The sequence below is a fragment of the Hyla sarda genome, chromosome 1 (assembly GCF_029499605.1).
Source record: "Hyla sarda isolate aHylSar1 chromosome 1, aHylSar1.hap1, whole genome shotgun sequence".
NCBI classification, from domain to species: domain Eukaryota; kingdom Metazoa; phylum Chordata; class Amphibia; order Anura; family Hylidae; genus Hyla; species Hyla sarda.
In genome coordinates, this window is record NC_079189.1 from 761,886 (window position 1) to 785,310 (window position 23,425).

The following is a 23,425-nucleotide window of genomic DNA, read 5'->3' on the forward strand; positions in this document are numbered from 1 at the left end:
TTGGTTTCTGTAGTCGGGTAACCAGAGGTGGTTTGGAGGTCTATGGTTGCCATGGCTACCATCGGGACCCCCACGATCGCATTGTAGGATTGGAGGGAACTTACGTCCTCTGTCGCCCTGATCAATGCTGCGGTCACACTGTCTGGATTAGAGCGCAGCAATACGTGAACGAGCGTCTATTTGCTAATGTATATATAGGTCCATCTGTGGGAAGGGGTTAACAAAAAAACAGCCAAGCCCAATCATGGCCAGGAATGAGGCGGAGTCTACTCCATAAACTGCATGAAAAAAACTGTGTGTGTTTCCTGCCCAATAGAAATTTCTCTACTTCTCAGAAAAATAAAAACTTTCAAATTTTTTTTTTTTAAACAGAAGATGGAGAGATCATGGAGCGCTCCTCAGGAGAAGATGGAGAGATCATAGAGCGCTCCTCAGGAGAAGATGGAGGGATCATGGAGCGCTGCTCAGGACAAGATAGAGAGATCATGGAGCGCTCCTCAGGACAAGATGGAGGGATCATGGAGCGCTCCTCAGGAGAAGATGGAGAGATCATGGAGCGCTCCTCAGGAGAAGATGGAGAGATCATGGAGCGCTCCTCAGGAGAAGATCTCCTTACCCCTAATGTCCATCCAGATCTATCCTATAATAATCCACCTGATCATGGGGAACCTTCCCCTGACCAACCACACATTGTTACCACAAGGACAGATCAGGAACATGGGAAAGGTTTCTATTGTGATGAATGTGGGAAACAATTTACAAAAAGATCAGCTCTTGTTATGCACCAAAATAATCACACAAGAAAGAAGCTGTATGTGTGTTCAGAATGTGGGCAACGCTGTCAAAGTCAATCGCGACTTATTATACATGAGAGAACTCACACAGGAGAGAAGCCATATTCATGTTCAGAATGTGGAAAATGTTTCCCAAGTAAATCAGGTTTTGGTAAACATCAGAGAACTCACACAGGAGACAATCCACTTTCATGTTCAGAATGTGGGAAATGTTTTAGAGATAAATTCCATCTAGTTACACATCAGATAACCCACACAGGAGAAAAGCCATTTTCATGTTTAGAATGTGGGAAATGTTTCATAAGTAAAGCTAAGCTTGTTAGACATGAGAGAACTCACTCAGGGGAGAAGCCATATTCATGTTCAGAATGTGGGAAATGTTTTAGAGAGAAATTCCATCTAGTTACACATCAGATAACCCACACAGGAGAAAAGCCATTTTCATGTTTAGAATGTGGGAAATGTTTCATAAGTAAAGCTAAGCTTGGTAGACATGAAAGAACTCACACAGGGGAGAAGTCACTATCATGTTCAGAATGTGGGAAATGTTTTAGAGAGAAATTCCATCTTGTTAGACATGTGAGAACTCACACAGGAGAGAAGCCATTTTTATGTTTAGAATGCGGTAAATGTTTCACAAGTAAATCAAGCCTTGTTACACATGAGAGAAGTCACACAGGAGAGAAGCCATATTCATGTTCAGAATGTGGAAAATGTTTCTCATCTACATCATATCTTGTTATACATGAGAGAATTCACACAGGAGAGAAGCCATATTCATGTTCAGAATGTGGGAAATGTTTTACTGCTAAAGCACATCTGATTTTACATCAGAGAACTCACACAGAAGAGAAGCCATATTCATGTACAGAATGTGGAAAATGTTTCTCAACTACATCAGATCGAGTTAGACATGAGAAAACTCACACAGGGGAGAAGTCACTATCATGTTCAAAATGTGGGAAATGTTTTAGAGAGAAATTACATCTAGTTACACATGAGAGAACCTACACAGGAGAAAAGCCATTTTCATGTTAAGAATGTGGGAAATGTTTCATTGGTAAAGCTAAGCTTGTTAGACATGAGAGAACTCACACAGGGCAGAAGTCACTATCATGTTCAGAATGTGGAAAATGTTTTAGAGATAAATTCCATCTTGTTAGACATGAGAGAACTCACATAGGCGAGAAGCCATTTTTATGTTTTGAATGCGGGAAATGTTTCACAAGTAAATCAAGCCTTGTTACACATGAGAGAAGTCACACAGGAGAGAAGCCATATTCATGTTCAGAATGTGGGAAATGTTATTGTCACGATGCCGGCTGGCAGGTAGTGGACCCTCTGTGCCAGAGAGGGATTGGCGTGGACCGTGCTAGTGGACCGGTTCTAAGCCACTACTGGTTTTCACCAGAGCCCGCCGCAAAGCGGGATGGTCTTGCTGCGGCGGTAGTGACCAGGTCGTATCCACTAGCAACGGCTCACCTCTCTGGCTGCTGAAGATAGGCGCGGTACAAGGGAGTAGGCAGAAGCAAGGTCGGACGTAGCAGAAGGTCGGGGCAGGCAGCAAGGATCGTAGTCAGGGGCAACGGCAGAAGGTCTGGAAACACAGGCAAGGAACACACAAGGAACGCTTTCACTGGCACTAAGGCAACAAGATCCGGCAAGGGAGTGCAAGGGAAGTGAGGTAATATAGGGAAGTGCACAGGTGAAAACCCTAATTGGAACCACTGCGCCAATCAGCGGCGCAGTGGCCCTTTAAATCGCAGAGACCCGGCGCGCGCGCGCCCTAGGGAGCGGGGCCGCGCGCGCCGGGACAGAACAGACGGGGAGCGAGTCAGGTAGGGGAGCCGGGGTGCGCATCGCGAGCGGGCGCTACCCGCATCGCGAATCGCATCCCGGCTGGCAGCAGGATCGCAGCGCCCCGGGTCAGAGGACGTGACCGGAGCGCTGCAGCGGAGGGAGTGAAGCGAGCGCTCCGGGGAGGAGCGGGGACCCGGAGCGCTCGGCGTAACAGTACCCCCCCCCTTGGGTCTCCCCCTCTTCTTGGAGCCTGAGAACCTGAGGAGCAGACTTTTGTCAAGGATGTTGTCCTCAGGTTCCCAGGATCTCTCTTCAGGACCACAACCCTCCCAGTCTACTAAAAAAAAATTTTTCCCTCTGACCTTTTTGGCAGCCAAAATTTCCTTGACCGAGAAGACGTCCGAGGAGCCGGAAACAGGAGTGGGAGGAACAGATTTGGGAGAAAAACGGTTGAGGATGAGTGGTTTGAGAAGAGAGACGTGAAAGGCATTAGGGATACGAAGAGAAGGAGGAAGAAGAAGTTTATAAGAGACAGGATTAATTTGACACAAAATTTTGAAAGGACCAAGATAGCGTGGTCCCAACTTGTAGCTAGGGACACGGAAGCGGACATATTTAGCGGAGAGCCATACCTTGTCTCCAGGGGAAAAAACGGGGGGAGCTCTTCTTTTCTTATCCGCGAACCTCTTCATGCGTGAAGAAGCCTGTAAGAGAGAATTTTGGGTCTCTCTCCATATAATGGAAAGGTCACGAGAAATTTCATCCACAGCGGGCAGACCAGAGGGCAAGGGGGTAGGGAGGGGGGGAAGAGGGTGACGGCCGTACACCACGAAAAATGGGGATTTGGAGGAAGATTCAGAGACCCTGAAGTTATACGAAAATTCGGCCCATGGAAGGAGATCTGCCCAGTCATCCTGGCGGGAGGAAACAAAATGTCGCAAATAATCACCCAGGATCTGGTTAATTCTTTCTACTTGTCCATTGGACTGGGGATGATATGCAGAGGAAAAATTTAATTTAATCTTGAGTTGTTTACAGAGAGCCCTCCAGAATTTAGACACGAATTGGACCCCTCTATCCGAGACAATCTGCGTAGGCAACCCGTGAAGACGAAAAATGTGTACAAAAAATTGTTTAGCCAACTGAGGCGCAGAAGGAAGACCAGGAAGAGGGATGAAATGTGCCATTTTGGAGAATCGATCAACGACCACCCAAATAACGGTGTTGCCACGGGAAGGGGGTAAATCAGTAATAAAATCCATACCAATCAGAGACCAAGGCTGTTCGGGGACAGGCAGAGGATGAAGAAAACCAGCGGGCTTCTGGCGAGGAGTCTTATCCCGGGCACAGATAGTGCAGGCTCGCACAAAGTCCCCAACATCCGTCTCCAGAGTCGGCCACCAATAGAAGCGGGAGATGAGTTGCACAGATTTCTTGATGCCCGCATGACCTGCGAGATGGGAGGAGTGACCCCATTTGAGGATTCCGAGGCGTTGGCGTGGAGAAACAAAGGTCTTTCCTGGAGGAGTCTGCCTGATTGAGGCAGGAGAAGTGGAGATCAGGCAGTCAGGTGGAATGATGTGTTGCGGAGGGAGATCAACTTCTGAGGCATCCGAGGAACGAGAGAGAGCATCGGCCCTAATGTTCTTATCGGCAGGACGAAAGTGAATCTCAAAATTAAATCGGGCAAAGAACAGAGACCACCGGGCCTGGCGAGGATTCAGCCGTTGGGCCGACTGGAGGTAGGAGAGGTTCTTGTGGTCGGTGTAGATAATAACAGGAAATCTTGATCCCTCCAGCAGATGCCTCCATTCCTCAAGTGCTAATTTAATGGCTAGAAGCTCTCGATCCCCGATGGAGTAGTTCCTCTCCGCTGGAGAGAAGGTCCTAGAGAAAAAACCACAAGTGACAGCATGCCCGGAAGGATTTTTTTGTAGAAGAACAGCTCCAGCTCCTACTGAGGAGGCATCAACCTCCAATAGGAAGGGTTTGGAAGGGTCAGGTCTGGAGAGCACGGGAGCCGAAGAAAAGGCAGACTTGAGTCGTTTAAAGGAGTCTTCTGCTTGAGGAGGCCAGGACTTGGGATCAGCATTTTTCTTGGTTAAAGCCACGATAGGAGCCACAATGGTAGAAAAATGTGGAATAAATTGCCTGTAATAATTGGCGAACCCCAAAAAGCGTTGGATAGCACGGAGTCCGGAGGGGCGTGGCCAATTTAAGACGGCAGAGAGTTTGTCTGGATCCATCTGTAGTCCCTGGCCAGAGACCAAATATCCTAGAAAAGGAAGAGATTGGCATTCAAACAGACATTTCTCAATTTTGGCATAGAGTTGGTTGTCACGAAGTCTCTGAAGAACCATACGGACATGCTGGCGGTGTTCTTCTAGATTGGCAGAAAAAATTAGGATATCGTCCAGATATACCACAACACAGGAGTATAACAGATCACGAAAAATTTCATTGACAAAGTCTTGGAAGACGGCAGGGGCATTGCACAGTCCAAAGGGCATGACCAGATACTCAAAGTGTCCATCTCTGGTGTTAAATGCCGTTTTCCACTCGTCCCCCTCTCTGATGCGGATGAGGTTATAGGCGCCTCTTAAGTCCAATTTAGTGAAGATGTGGGCACCTTGGAGGCGATCAAAGAGTTCAGAGATGAGGGGTAAGGGGTAGCGGTTCTTAACCGTGATTTTATTAAGACCGCGGTAGTCAATGCAAGGACGTAGGGAGCCATCTTTTTTGGACACAAAGAAAAATCCGGCTCCGGCAGGAGAGGAGGATTTACGGATAAAGCCCTTTTTTAGATTCTCCTGGACGTATTCGGACATGGCAAGAGTCTCTGGGGCAGAGAGAGGATAAATTCTGCCCCGGGGTGGAGTAGTACCCGGGAGGAGGTCGATAGGGCAATCATAAGGCCTGTGAGGAGGTAGAGTCTCAGCTTGTTTTTTGCAGAAAACATCCGCGAAGTCCATATAGGCCTTAGGGAGACCGGTTACTGGAGGAACCACAGAGTTACGGCAAGGGTTACTGGGAACCGGTTTTAGACAGTTCTTGGAACAAGAGGACCCCCAACTCTTGATCTCCCCAGTGGACCAATCCAGGGTTGGGGAATGAAGTTGAAGCCAGGGAAGTCCAAGGAGAATCTCCGAGGTGCAATTGGGGAGGACCAAAAGTTCAATCCTCTCATGATGAGATCCGATGCTCATAAGAAGGCTCCGTGCGGAAACGTATGGTACAGTCCAATCTTTCATTATTTACACAATTGATGTAGAGGGGTCTGGCGAGACTGGTCACTGGGATGTTGAACCTGTTGACGAGAGAGGCCAAAATAAAATTTCCTGCAGATCCAGAGTCCAAGAAGGCCACTGTAGAGAAGGAGAAGGCAGAGGCAGACATCCGCACAGGCACAGTAAGACGTGGAGAAGCAGAGTAGACATCAAGGACTGTCTCACCTTTGTGCGGAGTCAGCGTACGTCTTTCCAGGCGGGGAGGACGGATAGGACAATCCCTCAGGAAGTGTTCGGTACTAGCACAGTACAGGCAGAGGTTCTCCATACGGCGTCGTGTCCTCTCTTGAGGTGTCAGGCGAGACCGGTCGACCTGCATAGCCTCCACGGCGGGAGGCACAGGAACAGATTGCAGGGGACCAGAGGAGAGAGGAGCCGAGGAGACGAAACGCCTCGTGCGAACAGAGTCCATATCTTGGCGGAGTTCCTGACGCCTTTCAGAAAAACGCATGTCAATGCGAGTGGCTAGGTGAATAAGTTCATGTAGATTAGCAGGAATTTCTCGTGCGGCCAGAACATCTTTAATGTTGCTGGATAGGCCTTTTTTGAAGGTCGCGCAGAGGGCCTCATTATTCCAGGACAATTCTGAAGCAAGTGTACGGAATTGTACGGCATACTCGCCAACGGAAGAATTACCCTGGACCAGGTTCAACAGGGCAGTCTCAGCAGAAGAGGCTCGGGCAGGTTCCTCAAAGACACTTCGGATTTCCGAGAAGAAGGAGTGTACAGAGGCAGTGACGGGGTCATTGCGGTCCCAGAGCGGTGTGGCCCATGACAGGGCTTTTCCGGACAGAAGACTGACTACGAAAGCCACCTTAGACCTTTCAGTGGGAAACAGGTCCGACATCATCTCCAGATGCAGGGAACATTGGGAAAGAAAGCCACGGCAAAACTTAGAGTCCCCATCAAATTTATCCGGCAAGGATAAGCGTATCCCAGGAGCGGCCACTCGCTGCGGAGGAGGTGCAGGAGCTGGCGGAGGAGATGACTGCTGAAGCTGTGGTAGCAACTGTTGTAGCATAACGGTCAGTTGAGACAGCTGTTGGCCTTGTTGCGCTATCTGTTGTGACTGCTGGGCGACCACCGTGGTGAGGTCAGGGACAACTGGCAGAGGAACTTCAGCGGGATCCATGGCCGGATCTACTGTCACGATGCCGGCTGGCAGGTAGTGGACCCTCTGTGCCAGAGAGGGATTGGCGTGGACCGTGCTAGTGGACCGGTTCTAAGCCACTACTGGTTTTCACCAGAGCCCGCCGCAAAGCGGGATGGTCTTGCTGCGGCGGTAGTGACCAGGTCGTATCCACTAGCAACGGCTCACCTCTCTGGCTGCTGAAGATAGGCGCGGTACAAGGGAGTAGGCAGAAGCAAGGTCGGACGTAGCAGAAGGTCGGGGCAGGCAGCAAGGATCGTAGTCAGGGGCAACGGCAGAAGGTCTGGAAACACAGGCAAGGAACACACAAGGAACGCTTTCACTGGCACTAAGGCAACAAGATCCGGCAAGGGAGTGCAAGGGAAGTGAGGTAATATAGGGAAGTGCACAGGTGAAAACCCTAATTGGAACCACTGCGCCAATCAGCGGCGCAGTGGCCCTTTAAATCGCAGAGACCCGGCGCGCGCGCGCCCTAGGGAGCGGGGCCGCGCGCGCCGGGACAGAACAGACGGGGAGCGAGTCAGGTAGGGGAGCCGGGGTGCGCATCGCGAGCGGGCGCTACCCGCATCGCGAATCGCATCCCGGCTGGCAGCAGGATCGCAGCGCCCCGGGTCAGAGGACGTGACCGGAGCGCTGCAGCGGAGGGAGTGAAGCGAGCGCTCCGGGGAGGAGCGGGGACCCGGAGCGCTCGGCGTAACAGTTATAAAGCCAAATCATATCTTGGTATCCATAAGAGAAGCCACCTTCATGTTTAGAATGAGGGAAATGTACAGATAAATTATGAATATTTTATGGACATGGAATAAAAGTTAAATTTTATTGTATTTTCCCTGCACCCTACTGTGTTTGTTAGACATGAGAGAAGTCACACAGGAAAGAAGATATTTTGATTTATTCTTAGTAAAAGTATTTTATAAAGAAAACAAATATTGAAACTCTCCAGAGAATAGAGAAGAAACAACAGTGTTCTTGTTGGGACTCGGTCACACGGGGGTTTGGGTTGCGCGTGCCACAAATATGCTGTCTCAAACACCGTTCCCTTCAGTAAGAGGATGGCTGCTGCTGTGATAGCTGAATCATTGCGGCTGCAATGTTATTCTCGCTGCGGCTGTTATGTAATGTCAGCCGCAGCGCTGAGATCCCCCCCGCGGGCGCACGGTCCCCATAGCGAGGAATCAATTACATTACAGCCGCAGCGCAAATAACATTGCAGCCGCAGCGCTTCGGCTATCACAGCAGGAGACATCCTCTTACTGTGGTAGCCGAACTCACACTGAAGGGAACGGTGTTTGAGACAGCATATTTGTGGTCACGTGACGCGCGCGCACACACACCCCCCAGCCCTCCCAGGAACCAATGGTAGGGAGCGGGTGTGCGCGTGTCAGCCAATGGAGCTGTCTTTGTCCAGCACTGGAATGTGCTAAGTCATGTAACACATTCTACGGCAAAACACAAAATATGGCGCCACACCGGCTGCGCTGCGGTGCTAGATATATAGCGCTATATGTCTGCCCCCCAAAGTGCTTTTGAAAACCCCGCCGGGAGCCCTGAATGGCTCCTTGGTACCGGCCATTCAAGGATCCCGGCGGGGTATTTGGAAATGATAGTTAAAACACTCTATACATTGCAGGGGATAGTAGTACAAGCACTAATGTAACCTCCCCAGTCGCCTGCAGCCAGGAACTACTACTCCCATCATGGAAACAGGTATGTTACATGATGGGAGTAGTAGTATCCCCGGAGTCTGTAGGTGGCTGACTTTTCATACTAACGGATGCAAAAATGATGCGCCACTGAATATTTAGTCCATAATATATTCTGCCAATCATTTGCTGCAGAAAAACATCATTCCCCTGATCATATATATCAGCTATTACTTGTAACCAAGATTGAACCTGCTCTCTGGGAAAGCATCCAAGAAGCAAGACAAAGATCTTCAGTGTCCAAAAGGAAAAGTAACATCCGGCTGAAGAATATGGAGATGTGGTCAGATGATGGAGAATGACGAATCTAAGGAACACCTGCATCATATAGCAGCATATGATTACGATTAAAGGGGTACTCCCCTGGAAAACATTTTTATTTTAATAACTGGTGCCAGAAAGTTATACAGATTTGTAAATTACTTCTATAAAAAAAAAAATCTTGATCCTTCCAGTACTTATCAGCTGCTATATGCTCCACAGAAAGTTCTTTTCTTTTTGAATTTCCTTTCTGTCTGACCAAAGTGTTCCCTGCTGACACCTCTGTCCATTTTAGGAACTGTCCGCAGCAGGATAGGTTTGCTATGGGGATTTGCTCCTACTCTGGACAGTTCCTAAAATATCAGCAGAGAGCACTGTGGTCAGGCAGAAAGGAAATTCAAAAAGAAAAGAACTTCCTGTGAGAGAATACAGCAGCTGATAAGTACTGGAAGGATTAATATTTTTAATAGAAGTAACTTACAAATCTGTTTAACTTTCTGGCTCCAGTTGATTTTTAAAAATTTTTTTCCAGGGGAATACCCCTTTAATAAGAAACTTTTATGTTATATATATATATATATATATATATATATATATATAAACAACCAATCAAAATATAACAATGATTTCTAATGTGAGAAATAACCTTCTCTTTGATAACCATGTGTAAAACAGTTGTCTTCCCTGAATAAACGCTCTTGTCATTGTACGCTCCAACCTCGGCTCCAACTCTGTGTCTGGTGTCAATCCTTCTTGCCGGCACTCAGCTATTTATCTCTAATTTGGACAGCGGCAGTCACTCACCTTTAGAGGCCTGACTAGAGCCAACCAGCGAGGAGGGACACAACCAAGACCGCTCCTTAACACTTGTATAGTCCGTTTAGGAGGCAGTGATCAGAGAAAAGCGGGATGGAAATGATTTTAACACATCTGGTTCTGCAGACATTAAGCATCCAGGAGAGGGTTTAAAGGGAACCTGTCCGCGCTAGTTTCCTCTTTAGACACAACACATAATCAGTTAGGCTTCTTTCACACTACCGTCATTTCCCTGCATTTTTCTGTTGAAAGAGATAATGAAAAAATAGACAAATAACTGAACATAACGGATGACCAATGTCTGTTATCTTAACGGGCATTCTGTCAGTATAATGGACATGTTTCACCCGTTATTTCATCCGTTATAGTCCGTTATTTTATGTCTCTTATTTTATTTCCATGTTCTGAGCATGTGCAGTATAAATAACGGCTAATAACAATAACGGACACTAACTGATGTCAATTGGGAACATGCGTCACCCATAGACTTCAATGTGAAAATTTTAACGGCCGTTATTTCTGATGGGACAAAAATTAACGCATGCTCCGTCTTTTGTGCCGTCAAAAATAACGGCCGTTAGTCATAAGGGGACATAACTAGTGCTGCAGGATGGCCAAAAAATCCCATTGACGTGAATGGGATTTTTATTTGACGGACGTATTAGGGACTTTCAGACGGGAGTTTTTGCAGGGTGACAACGGTAGTGTGAAAAGGGCCTTATTTGATAATGTTTCCTTCCCATAGGGCTGTGAACGCCGCCCGATCCCGATATCTTAAAGACATTAAAGATGGAGTGTTGTGTGCACTGTAGTCACATGGGCCCCAAATAGTCATGGGGGCGGGCCCCTCCTGTGAACTAGTCACCTAGTCATGGCTGTAATAACACCTACTGAGGTGTGACTGATAATCCAGAGAGCATCCTCCATCATCTCCACTCTTCTGCCATCTGCCCTATGATGTAGGGTTCTCTCTGGCTTCTCATTCACCCCTGATTATTACAGCCATGACCAGGTGACTGGTTCTCAGGAGGCCCCGCCCACATGACTACTGGGACTCATTTCAATATGGACCCTATAAATATCCAGATGGGACGGCTATCATAGGCGCATGGTAGGAACAGGTGATGGGGGGGGGGGTTAGGATCAGTCAGGTCCCCTTGAGGCTGAATTGTCCCCATGGACGTTCCCATTACTGACCCCACTGCAGGAGAATCCAGAGGGACATAGTAGAGAAGTGAGGACGCCCCATGGAAGGTTTTGTTTATTATGTAGAAATATCTGATGGTCGTTCATGTGGTGGATAAAGATAAAGGTGATGGATCCAATAAACATCTACAACAAATGACATTTATTTCCTTCTATGTTTTATAGAGAACTAGCTTTTGGCCGCGGCTTCGTTCGCGTTAAATTTGGGGTAACATAGATCTACTTTTTACGATCCTATAGTAATGAGGCCGCTCTGGAAAAGAAACAAAAAGGGGGAACCTGCCTTCTCGCGCTGCTTATATACTGTCCGGGTGCAGCGCGTGCATGTCGCATTTATAATGAGGTGGCCCCGCCTTCTCGCGCTGCTTATATACTGTCCGGGTGCAGCGCGTGCAAAGGGAGGAGGTGGGAGGCCGTTTCCCCTGACGGAGGACGGAGTTGCGACTGATGGCGATTGGTCCGAGAGAGGAGGCGGGACGCCGTTTCACCTGACAGAGGGCAGAGTTGCGGCTGACGACTGACGGCGATTGGTCCAAAGGAGGAGGCAGAACGCCGTTTCGCCTGACGGTGGACGGAGTTGCGGCTGACGACTGACGTCGATTGGTCCAAGGGAGGAGGCAGGACGCCGTTTCGCCTGACGGAGGACGGAGTTGCGGCTGACGATGTCCTACAATGGACACTGTATGAACAGTGCAGGGGAGAGCACAATCCATGCGCTCTCCTCTGCCGAGGGGATGAATGAAGATGCGCTTGCTCACTGAGGATACTATGATTGGCTGAAGCTGCTCAGCCAGTCAGGAAGGAACCAGGGGGTAAATGAATATTTAGGGTGCCCTGGCCGTGCATAGGGCGGGCGGCTGAGCTGCAGGCAGCACACAGAACTCTGGGAAATTTTGACGTCACGGCCCCCAGCATAATGGAGCTCAATGGGGGAGGGGGGGGTCAAAAGTCATCAGAACAGGGAGCTGCTGAGCAAAGAAGCTAGAAAAACAGGTTTTACATCCAAGATGGATAAAGGAAGTGATTTACAAAGTGATATAACTTTTGCTTCTGCATTTAAAACACAATAATTGAGACATCTGCTTTAAAGGGGTACTCCGGTGGGAAAAACATTTTTTAAATCCACTGGTGCCAAAAAGTTAAACAGATTTATAAATGTCTTCTATTAAAAATCTTAATTCTTCCAGTACTTATTAGCTGCTGAATACTACAGAGGAAATTATTTTCTTTTTGGATTTCTTTTTTCTCTTGTCCACAGTGCTCTCTGCTGACACCTCTGTCCATTTTAGGAACTGTCCAGAGCAGCAGAGGTTTGCTACGGGGATTTTCTCCTGCTCCGGATGGTTCCTGACATGGACAGAGGTGTCAGCAGAGAGCACTGTGGACAGACAGAAAAGAAATCCAAAAAGAAAAAGAATTTCCTCTGTAGTATTTAGCAGCTGATAAGTACTGGAAGGATTAAGATTTTTTTATAGAAGTAATTTACAAATCTGTTTATCTTTTTGGCACCAGTTGATTTAAAAAAAAGTTTTGCACCGGAGTACCCCTTTAACCTCTTAAGGACGCAGGGCGTACCTGTACGCCTTGTGCCTTGTCCCTGCCTCATAGCGAGCCGATCCCAGCAGCTAATGAAAGCCAGGAACCTGGGCTAACAGCATGTGGCACCGATCGTTGTGCCGCGAGCTATTAACCCTTTAGACGCGGCATTCAAAGTTGATTGCTGTGTCTATAGTAACAAAAATACACTCCTGGCAGCACAATTGAGCTGCCAGGAGTGTATTTTTGTTATCATGGTGAAATAGCGATGTCCATATCAGCTAGAACGCGAGCGGAGGGCCCATTACCTGCCTCCGATCGGCATTTGATTGCTCTTAGCCTGAAATCCAGACTTGAGCAATCGACCGGCGATAACACTGATCATTGCCATGTTAATGCACGGCAATGATCTGTGTATGGGATCGGTATGTGCAGTGCTATAGCCACTAGAGGGAGCCATAATACTGCAAAAAAAAAAGTGTGAAAAAAGTTAATAGAGATTATTTAAATGGACACTGTCACCAAACTTTTTCTTTTTAAATGTTGTAGTACTTATATACTACAACATATCTCTAAATCTCTAATATAAATCTATAAAAAAAATTTCATTAAAATACTTTATTTTAATGTTGAAAACCGGCCACTAGGGGTCTCCCTCCTAGTGGCCGGCTGCAAGCTGGCGTGACGTCACGCATGAATTCGGACCGATGCCGGCTGGGCAATCGGTCCTAATTCATTTAGCCTGCGCTCGCTCCCTGCCTGTCAATCAGACAGGCAGGGAGCGAGCACTGAGAGCGCATTTGCTCCCTGGCTTCACACACTGGCCCCGCCTCCCAGCATCTACACACCGCCGCTGCTGCTTCTCTGCACTCGGGTATGGTTGGGGGGGGGAGCGGGGTTCAGGGTAGCGCTGCACCAACTATTGATTTCAACAGGGTGGGGGCAGGGTTCGGGGTAGCGCCGCGGCTCATACAAAACTATTGATTTCAACGGGGGGGGGGGGGGGGAGAGAGCGGGGATTGGGGTAACACAGGGTGCCTCCAGTTGTTTCACCACGACAACTCCCAGCATGCCCTGACAGCCAATAGATGTCAGGGCAAGCTGGGAGTTGTAGTGGTGAAACAGCTGGAGGCACCCTGTATAGTGAACTAAGGGCGGAAGTCGGTCCCAGCAGGCATCAGTGACATCACACCTGCTGGGGAAGTCTGCCTGGTAGTGAGCACGCTACCATGCAGACAAAAAGGCATTTTTAATATAGTAAAAAAATAATGTAAAGGCAGGGAGGGGGTTAGGGATAGATGGGAAATAGGCAGGGACAGAAAAAAAATGGATGGTGGGAGCTACTCTTTAACCCCTTCCCTAATAAAAGTAAGAATTAAAAAAAACTGTGTAAATAAAACTAAAAATATGTGGTATCGCCGAATGCGGAAATGTCCCATCTATAAAAATATATCCTTAATTAAACCACATGGTCAATGGCGTACGCGCAAAAAAATCCAAAGTATAAAAATAGCGTATTTTTTTGGTCACTTTTTATATCATGAAAAAATTATTAAAAATCGATCAAAAAGTCCGATCAATACAAAACTTGTACCGGTAAAAATGTCAGATCACGTTGCAAAAAATTAACCTTCATACCGCCCCGTACACGTAAAAATAAAAAAGTTATAGGGGTCAGAATATGACAATTTTAAACGTATACATTTTCCTGCATGTAGTTATGATTTTTTCCAGAAGACAAAACCAACCTATATAAGTAGGGGATCATTTTAACCGTATGGACCTACAGAATAATGATAAAGGGGTTCTCCAGCATAAGGTGATTTTAGTAGGTACCTGGCAGACAGTAATGGACATGATTAGGAAGGATCTGCGCTTGTCTATGTTGTGAGATTACATAACACTGTGGTAGCTTTTTGTGAACTTGTATTTCCTGTTTGAGTTTTCTTTTTTTGCCTAAAAATCCCGTAATTCCATTTTCCTCCCTCCCACACATCAGCCACCCCACCCACTGAAACATAAATGAGCTGCATCCATTCCAAAGACCTGCGGCTTTCAATCAGGGTGCCTCCAGCTGTTGCATTACTTGCAGATTGATCCCTCCACCCATTGAAGCAGACAGGCTCCCTGTCATCAGATGACTAGTGATGTCAGGTCTCGGCCGCATTGCAACCTGGGAAAAATCTGAGACAGCAGTCATTTTGTATGCTGGTAAAAATAAATATTGGGGTGAAAATCACAGAAGAATTGTGAGAAAACCGTCACACACAGGTACAGACACCATATTATGTACTACACTAACTTTACAGCCCCTGTAGAATAGTCACATAAAAAAAATTCCTTGACTACCCCTTTAAGGTGTAATTTTTACCAAAAAATGCACTGCGTAGAAACGGAAGCCCCCAAAAGTTACAAAATGGCATTTTTTCTTCAATTTTGTCGCACAATTAATTTTTTTTCCGTTTCTCTGTAGATTTTTGGGTAAAATTACTAATGTCACTGCAAAGTAGAATTGGTGGCGCAAAAAAACTAAGCCATAATATGGAATTTTTAGGTGGAAAATTTAAAGCGTTATGATTTTTAAAAGGTAAGGAGGAAAAAACGAAAGTGCAAAAACTGAAAAACCCTGCATCCTTAAGGGGTTAATGCGCTCCCAAATTTTTTAGGCTTATTACGCTACAATAAAACTGCATCACGTATCCTCGGTTGTTGGTAGATGCCGGATATAATGCACATGGAGGGATCGGAAGCTGCAGTGGGGTTATTATTTTTTATTTTATTTTTTTCTTATTTATTTTTTTAAACGTTCCAAAAATTCTCCCACTTTTAGGGAGTAGCAACAGGATTGGTGACCGTGTCTGAAAATAGTGAAGAACCTGAGGGCAGTGAAGAAATGGCTTAGTAACACTGAACAGGTTCTCCAGGAGTTTTCGGGATGTACCGATAAATCGACAGATTTTATTCAGTTTGTGACTCGACTCGATTTATTCTCACAAATAATAATAATCAACGTGGTGACAATTGGTATAGACAAATCCGTAGTGTGCCCATCCCGCGCTAACATTTTATTTATAGTAATTTTAGAAAGAATTTTTCTTTTCACATCTGACAATCTATTTGTGCGCCACATTATTGTTTTTTTTTTTTTTTTACGATTTGTGGACAACAATATTATTATTATTATTTCTTTTTGTCTGCGATGGTTCTGAAACAGAATTTGGAGGGATTTGTCCTATATTTAAATAATGTGAATAATGTAAACACGAGCTTTACATCCCAGTTGGCCAATTTTTTTATTTTTCTCAGGGGGGGATTTCTTGATTTTAAGTTTAGTAATGACGAGTGTATGTACCTTTTTATACAGAGGAAATGAGTGGTCGCCTGGGAAGTGGGTGTTTGGCATCCGAGGGTTAACAAAATTCCCACAATAAATCTGTTAAAAAAAAAACTAGAGATAAGGGAAATGATAGATGTTTAGTTTTTTTTCAAAAACTCTCTACACTACAAGTGACCATGTAAAAACAGCGATCTTTAAAAATTGGTTCATGCTGCAACAAGGTGAGACTCTTAAAGGGGTATTCCAGGATTTTTTCTTCATTTGACTGTGCTACAGGGGCTGTAAAGTTAGTGTAGTCCATAATATAGTGTCTGTACCTGTGTTTGGTGCTCTTGGAATTCTTATGCCATCTCTGCCCTGATGTTCATTTCTAGCAGCATATAAAATGAGTGTTGTCTCGTGCGCAGTGCGGCCCAAGACATTACATAACTTGTCAGGTGTTTAAAGGGAGCCTGTCTGTGCTTCAATGGATGGAGCGACCGCTGGGTGGGAGGGAGATCATTCTCCACAGGACTGCAAGGAATTGCAGTTTCAAGCACAGTATGCATGGAAGGGAGCCTAGCTATGCTGCAATGTGTGGGGTGGCTGATGTGTAAGAGGGAGGTCACCTCCCACCAAGAAACAAAGGATCTTGGGGATTGTAGTTGGAGGGAGAGCACAGAAACAGGAAATCGTCAGTTTACACAAACAGACCAGCAGCATGATGGGGGACACAGGACACGGCCATTTACCACCAACACAAGCACAGATCCTTGGTAAGAATGTCCATTACAAAATGTCTAAGATTGGAAGGTCGGAGGGACGGCACTTCTGTGGGTGGTGGTGCTCATGGTGGGAGGGAAACAGCTTATAGAAGAAATGTACCCAGCACTCACCGATGATACTGAACCAGAGAAGGTTTATTGATCCACGTTATAAATGTAAAGGATACTGTGACATCATGCCACTCCCCCTCATGATGTCCCACTATGCCCCTCCCATAGACATGAATGGAGGGGGTGTGGCGAGACATCATGACCACTGTCGCCACGATCCCTTTCCTCCTCCAGATGTTTTTTCTATATTTGAAGTGATGTTTGATATGGAGGCACCCCGATACCTTGAGCACCTGGAAGTCTTATTATACCACTGTAGGAAAGAGCTGAAGTAGTGCCCAGTCTGTTCTTCCCTGATGGAATTTACTACTAAACCTACAGAGGGGCAAAAAAGTATTTAGTCAGCCACCAACTGTGCAAGTTCTCCCCCTTATAAAGATGAGGCTGTAATTTTCATCATAGGTTATAACCTCAACTATGAGACACAGAATGAGAGAAAAAAAAATCCATAAAATCACATTGTCTGATTTTTTAAGAATTTATTTGCAAATTATGGTGGAAAATAAGTATTTGGTCAATAAGAAAAGTTCATCTCAATACTTTGTTATATCCCCTTTGTTGGCGATGACAGAGGTCACATGTTTTCTGTCTTCACAAGGTTTTCACACACTGTTGCTGGTATTTTGGCCCATTCCTCCATGCAGATCTCCTCTAGAGCAGTGATGTTTTGGGGCTGTCGCTGGGCAACACAGACTTTCAACTCCCTCCAAAGGTTTTCTATGGGGTTAAGATGTGGAGACTGGCTAGGCCACTCCAGGACCTTGAAATGCTTCTTACGAAGCCACTCCTTCATTGCTGGGCGGTGTGTTTGGGATCATTATCATGCTGAAAGACCCAGCCATGTTTTATCTTCAATGCCCTTGATGATGGGAGGAGGTTTTCACTCAAAATCTCACGATACATGGCCCCATTCATTCTTTCCTTTACACGGATCAGTCGTCCAGGTCCCTTTGCAGAAAAACAGCCCCAAAGCATGATGTTTCCACCCCCATGCTTCACAGTAGGTATGGTGTTCTTTGGATGCAACTCTCCACCAAACACGACGAGTTTAGTTTTTACCAAAAAGTTCTACTTTGGTGTAACGCCGAGCGCTCCGGGTCCCGCTCCTCCCCCGGAGTGCTCGCGGCGTTCATCTTCTGTTAGCAGCGCCCCGGTCAGACTCGCTGACCGGGAGCACTGCTCTGAGTCCCCCAGCGGGAATGCGATCCGCGCAGCGGGACGGGCCTGCCCGCGGGTGGCATTTCGTTCTGCTCACCTGCCCCATCCTCCTTCTGTCCCGTCCCTGCGCGCGCGGCCCCGCTCTCTAGGGGCCAGCTCTCTGAAATTTAAAGGGCCAGTGCACCACTAATTGGTGCCTGCCCCAATCTAGTGCAATCACCTCCATTCCTATAAAAACTCACTTCCCCTTCCTGTCCTCGCCGGATCTTGTTGCCTTGTGCCCTGAGAAAGCGTTTAGTGTGTTCCTTGCCTGTGTATCCAGATCTCCTGCTGTTGCCCCTGACTATGAACCTTTGCCGCCTGCCTTGACCTTCTGCTACGTCTGACCTCGCCTCTGTCTAGTCCTTGTATACCGCGCCATTCTCAGCCGCCAGAGAGGTCAAGTCGCTACTGGGGGACACGACCTGGTAGTTACCGCCGCAGCAAGTCCATCCCGCTCTGGTTACTGGTGAACACCAGTAACTACTTAGAATTGATCCTCCAGTACGATCCGCGCCATCGCCTCTCTGGCACAGAGGATCCGCCTACTCTGTCCTCACCAGCCGCCAGTCCGGATCCTGACAGTAGATCCAGCCATGGATCCCGCTGAGGTGCCGCTGCCGACTCTTGTTGATCTCTCTACCGTTGTTGCCCAGCAGTCCCAGCAGATCGCCCAACAAGGACAACAGTTGACACAGTTGACCGCCATGCTCCAGCAACTTCTGCCTGCACAGCGCCAACCATCTCCTTCGCCAGCTTCTCCTCCACTCCGAGTTGCTGCAACTACCTCTAGACTCCGCTTGTCTCTCCCGGAGAAATTTGATGGGGACTCTAAGATGTGCCGGGGATTCCTGTCCCAATGTTCCCTTGAAATTATGTCGGACCAGTTCCCCACAGAACGGTTGAAGGTGGCTTTCGTGGTCAGTTTGTTATCTGGAAAGGCCTTGTCCTAGGCCACACCGCTGTGGAACCGCAATGATCCTGCCCCTGCTTCTGTCCAGTCCTTCTTCTCCGAAGTACGCAGCGTCTTCGAGGAGCCAGCCCAGGCTTCCTCTGCCGAGATGGCTCTTCTGAATCTCATCTAAGGGAGCTCTTCAGTGGGCGAATATGCTATCCAGTTCCGCACCCTGGCCTCTGAGCTAGCCTGGAACAACGAGGCCCTCTGCGCGACCTTCAAGAAAGGTTTATCCAGCCACATCAAAAATGTTCTGGCCGCACGAGAAATTCCTGCTACCTTGCCTGAACTCATCCAGTTGGCCACCCGCACATATATGCGTTTCACGGAAAGACGCCAGGAGCTCCGTCAAGAAAAGGATCTTGTTCGCACCAGGCGGTTTCCTCGCTCGGTACCTCTCTTCCAGAGTCCTCTGCAACCTACCCCTGTGCCTCCCACCGAGGAGGCTATGCAAGTGGACCGGTCTCGCCTGACCCAAGAAGAGAGGACTCGCTGCCGAAATGGAAATCTGTGCTTGTACTGTGCCAGTGCTGAACATTTCCTTAAAGACTGCAATATTCGCCCTCCGCGTCAGGGAAACGCACCCACCTAGTTAACGTGGGAGAGGCGTTACTAGGTGTGAATTCCTCCTCTCCACGCCTGAATATTCCAGTGCGGATTTCTCCATCCGCTAACTCCTCCTTCTCTGCAGTGGCCTCCTGGACTCTGGTTCAGCAGGAAACTTTATTGAAGCCTCGTTCATCAACAGATTTAACATCCCAGTTACCCGTCTCACCAAACCTTCTTCATCTCATCTGTTAACGGAGAGAATTTGGACTGCACCGTGCATTACCGCACAGAACCCTTGCTCATGACCGTTGGAGTACTCCATCAAGAAAAAATTGAATTCTTTGTTTTGCCGAATTGTACCTCGGACATTCTGCTTGGCTTACCCTGGCTCCAGCGTCACACTCCTACCCTCGACTGGACCACTGGGGACATTAAGTCCTGGGGCACTTCCTGCCACAAACGCTGTCTTACGTCAGTACCAATCAGCCAAGTCCCCATCGCTACTCCATTGCCTGGCCTACCTAAGGTCTACCAGGACTTTGCTGACGTCTTTAGTAAAAAGCAAGCCGAGGTCTTGCCACCACATAGACCTTACGACTGTCCTATTGATTTGCTCCCTGGTACCACACCGCCCGTGGCAGAATTTATCCTCTCTCGGCTCCAGAAACCAAGGCCATGTCTGAATACATTCAGGAAAATCTTGAGAGAGGATTTATTAGGAAGTCTTCATCACCAGCCGGAGCGGCGTTCTTCTTTGTGGCCAAGAAGGATGGTTCTCTAGCCCCTGCATAGACTATCATGGCCTCAATAAAATTACTGCAAAGAACCGCTACCCTCTGCCTCTCATCTCTGAGCTCTTTGACCGTCTGCGCAGAGCAAAAGTTTTTTCAAAGCTTGACCTCAGGGGCGCCTATAACCTCATCAGAATTCGTGAGGGAGATGAGTGGAAAACCGCTTTTAACACCAGAGATGGCCACTTCGAATATCTCGTCATGCCATTTGGACTTTGCAATGCCCCTGCAGTATTTCAAGATTTTGACAACGAAATCTTTCGGGACTTACTGTATAGTGTGTAGTTGTCTACCTAGATGACATCCTAATTTTTTCCTCCAACCTTGAGGAACACCGGCTCCATGTCCGTCAAGTGCTCCAGCGCCTTCGTGTCAACCATCTTTACGCCAAGTTAGAAAAGTGTCTTTTTGAACGCAGTTGTGTTTCTTTCCTGGGATACCTGGTCTCTGGACAGGGTCTTCAAATGGATCCTGACAAGCTCTCCGCGGTGTTGGATTGGCCACGCCGCTCTGGTCTTCATGCTATCCAGCGCTTCTAGTCCTTGTATACCGCGCCATTCTCAGCCGCCAGAGAGGTGGAGTCGCTACTGGGGGACACGACCTGGTAGTTACTGCCGCAGCAAGTCCATCCCGCCTTGCGGCGGGCTCTGGTGAACACCAGTAACTACTTAGAACCGATCCTCCAGTACAACCCGTGCCATTGCCTCTCTGGCACAGAAGATCCACCTCCTGTGTCCTCACCAGCCGCCAGTCCGGATCCTGACATTTGGTTTCATCTGACCATATGATATTCTCCCAATCCTCTTCTAGATCATCCAAATGCTCTCTAACAAACTTCAGACAGGCCTGGACATGTACTGGCTTAAGCAGGGGCACACGTCTGGTACTGCATGATTTGAGTCCCTGGCGGCATAGTGTGTGTTACTGATGTTAGCCTTTGTTACTTTGGTCCCAGCTCTCTGCAGGTCATTCACTAGGTTCCCCCGTGTGGTTCTGGGATTTTTGCTCACCGTTCTTGTGATCATTTTCACACCACAGGGTGAGATCTTGTGTGGAGCCCCAGATCGGGGGGGATTATCAGTGTCTTGTAGGTCTTCCATTTTCTAATAATTACTCACACAGTTGATTTCTTCACACCAAGCTGCTTGCCTATTGCAGATTCAGTCTTCCCAGCCTGGTGCAGGTCTACAATGTTGTTTCTGGTGTCCTTCGCCAGCTCTTTGGTCTTGGCCATAGTGGAGTTTGGAGTGTGACTGTTTGAGGTTGTGGACAGGTGTCTTTTATACTGATAACAAGTTCATACAGGAGCCATTAATACAGGTAACGAGTGGAGGACAGAGGAGACTCTTACAGAAGAAGTTACAGGTCTGTGAGAGGCAGAAATCTTACTTGTTTGTAGGTGACCAAATACTTATTTCCCACCATAATTTACAAATAAACTCATTAAATATCAGACAATGGGATTTATGGATTTTTCTCATTCTGTCTCTCATAGTTGAGGTTATAACCTATGATGATAATTACAGCCTCATCTTTATAAGGGGGAGAACTTGTACAATTGGGGGCTGACTAAATACTTTTTTGCCCCACTGTAATACGGCGGCCACTTCGGTAGCTGGGGTCACTGGGGTCATGTATCTCTGACTAAACCTGGAGGAAGACCATATCCTTAAAGGGGAACTCTGTCAAAAAACATCTCATCCCCTATCCAAAGGATAAGATGTCTGATCATGGGGGGATAAGATGTCTTCCGGCGGAGTACCCCTTTAAGTCAATTTATTCTCAATAAAATTCCATCAGTCCTACCATTTTGTGTGTGTGTGTGTGGGGGGGGGGGGGGAGTGGAATATACCATCAGTACTGCTGGTAGAGGGGGTGGAATATACCATCTGTGCTGCTGGTAGAGGGGGTGGAATATACCATCTGTACTGCTGGTAGAGGGGGTGGAATATACCATCTGTACTGCTGGTAGAGGGGGTGGAATATACCATCAGTACTGCTGGTAGAGGGGGTGGAATATACCATCTGTGCTGCTGGTAGAGGGGGTGGAATATACCATCTGTGCTGCTGGTAGAGGGGGTGGAATATACCATCTGTGCTGCTGCTAGAGTGGGTGGAATATACCATTTGTACTGCTGGTAGAGGGGGTGGAATATACCATCTGTGCTGCTGGTAGAGGAGGTGGAATATACCATCTGTGCTGCTGCTAGAGTGGGTGGAATATACCATTTGTACTGCTGGTAGAGGGGGTGGAATATACCATCTGTGCTGCTGGTAGAGGGGGTGGAATATACCATCTGTGCTGCTGGTAGAGGGGGTGGAATATACCATCTGTACTGCTTTTAGGGGGGGTGGAATATACCATCCGTGCTGGCTGCTGGTAGGGGGGTGGAATATACCATCTGTACTGCTGGTAGAGGGGGTGGAATATACCATCTGTACTGCTTTTAGGGGGGGTGGAATATACCATCTGTGCTGGCTGCTGGTAGGGGGTGGAATATACCATCTGTGCTGCTGTTAGAGGGGGTGGAATATACCATCTGTGCTGCTGGCAGAAGGGGTGGAATATACCATCTGTACTGCTGGTAGAGGGGGTGGAATATACCATGTGTACTGCTTTTAGGGGGGGTGGAATATACCATCTGTGCTGGCTGCTGGTAGGGGGGTGGAATATACCATCTGTGCTGCTGTTAGAGGGGGTGGAATATACCATCTGTGCTGCTGGTAGAGGGGGTGGAATATACCATCTGTGCTGCTGGTAGAGGGGGTGGAATATACCATCTGTGCTGCTGGTAGAGGGGGTGGAATATACCATCTGTGCTGCTGGTAGAGGGGGTGGAATATACCTTCTGTGCTGCTGGTAGGGGTGGAATATACCATCTGTGCTGCTGTTAGAGGGGGTGGAATATACCATCTGTACTGCTGCTTATGAAATAGGGGAAACCGTAAATAGGATTAAGCGCAAAAAACCTTGAATGAGGAGGAAAACAAAAATCCAATAGATCTTATAATACCAGACTGAGAAACAAACTCCAGCAGTCACTGCTGTCTGAGGCAGACAAAGGGGGGGGGGGCGGGGGGATTTGCAACAGCTGGAGGCACATTATGGGTTGGATCACCGCCGGATCAGTTACATGTGACCCTTCTAGAGGAGGTTGTGGGTCGGAT

At 47.5% G+C, this 23,425-nt stretch overlaps 1 protein-coding gene and 1 pseudogene across 2 annotated transcripts in view; one reads left to right on the forward strand and one right to left on the reverse strand.

The window, feature by feature from the left end:
- Window positions 1-9,007, forward strand: part of LOC130282478 (oocyte zinc finger protein XlCOF6-like) — a 44,008-nt pseudogene extending 35,001 nt beyond the window's left edge.
- Window positions 1-23,425, reverse strand: part of LOC130277649 (zinc finger protein 569-like) — a 614,204-nt gene that overhangs the window by 586,420 nt on the left and 4,359 nt on the right. The window lies entirely within an intron of this gene.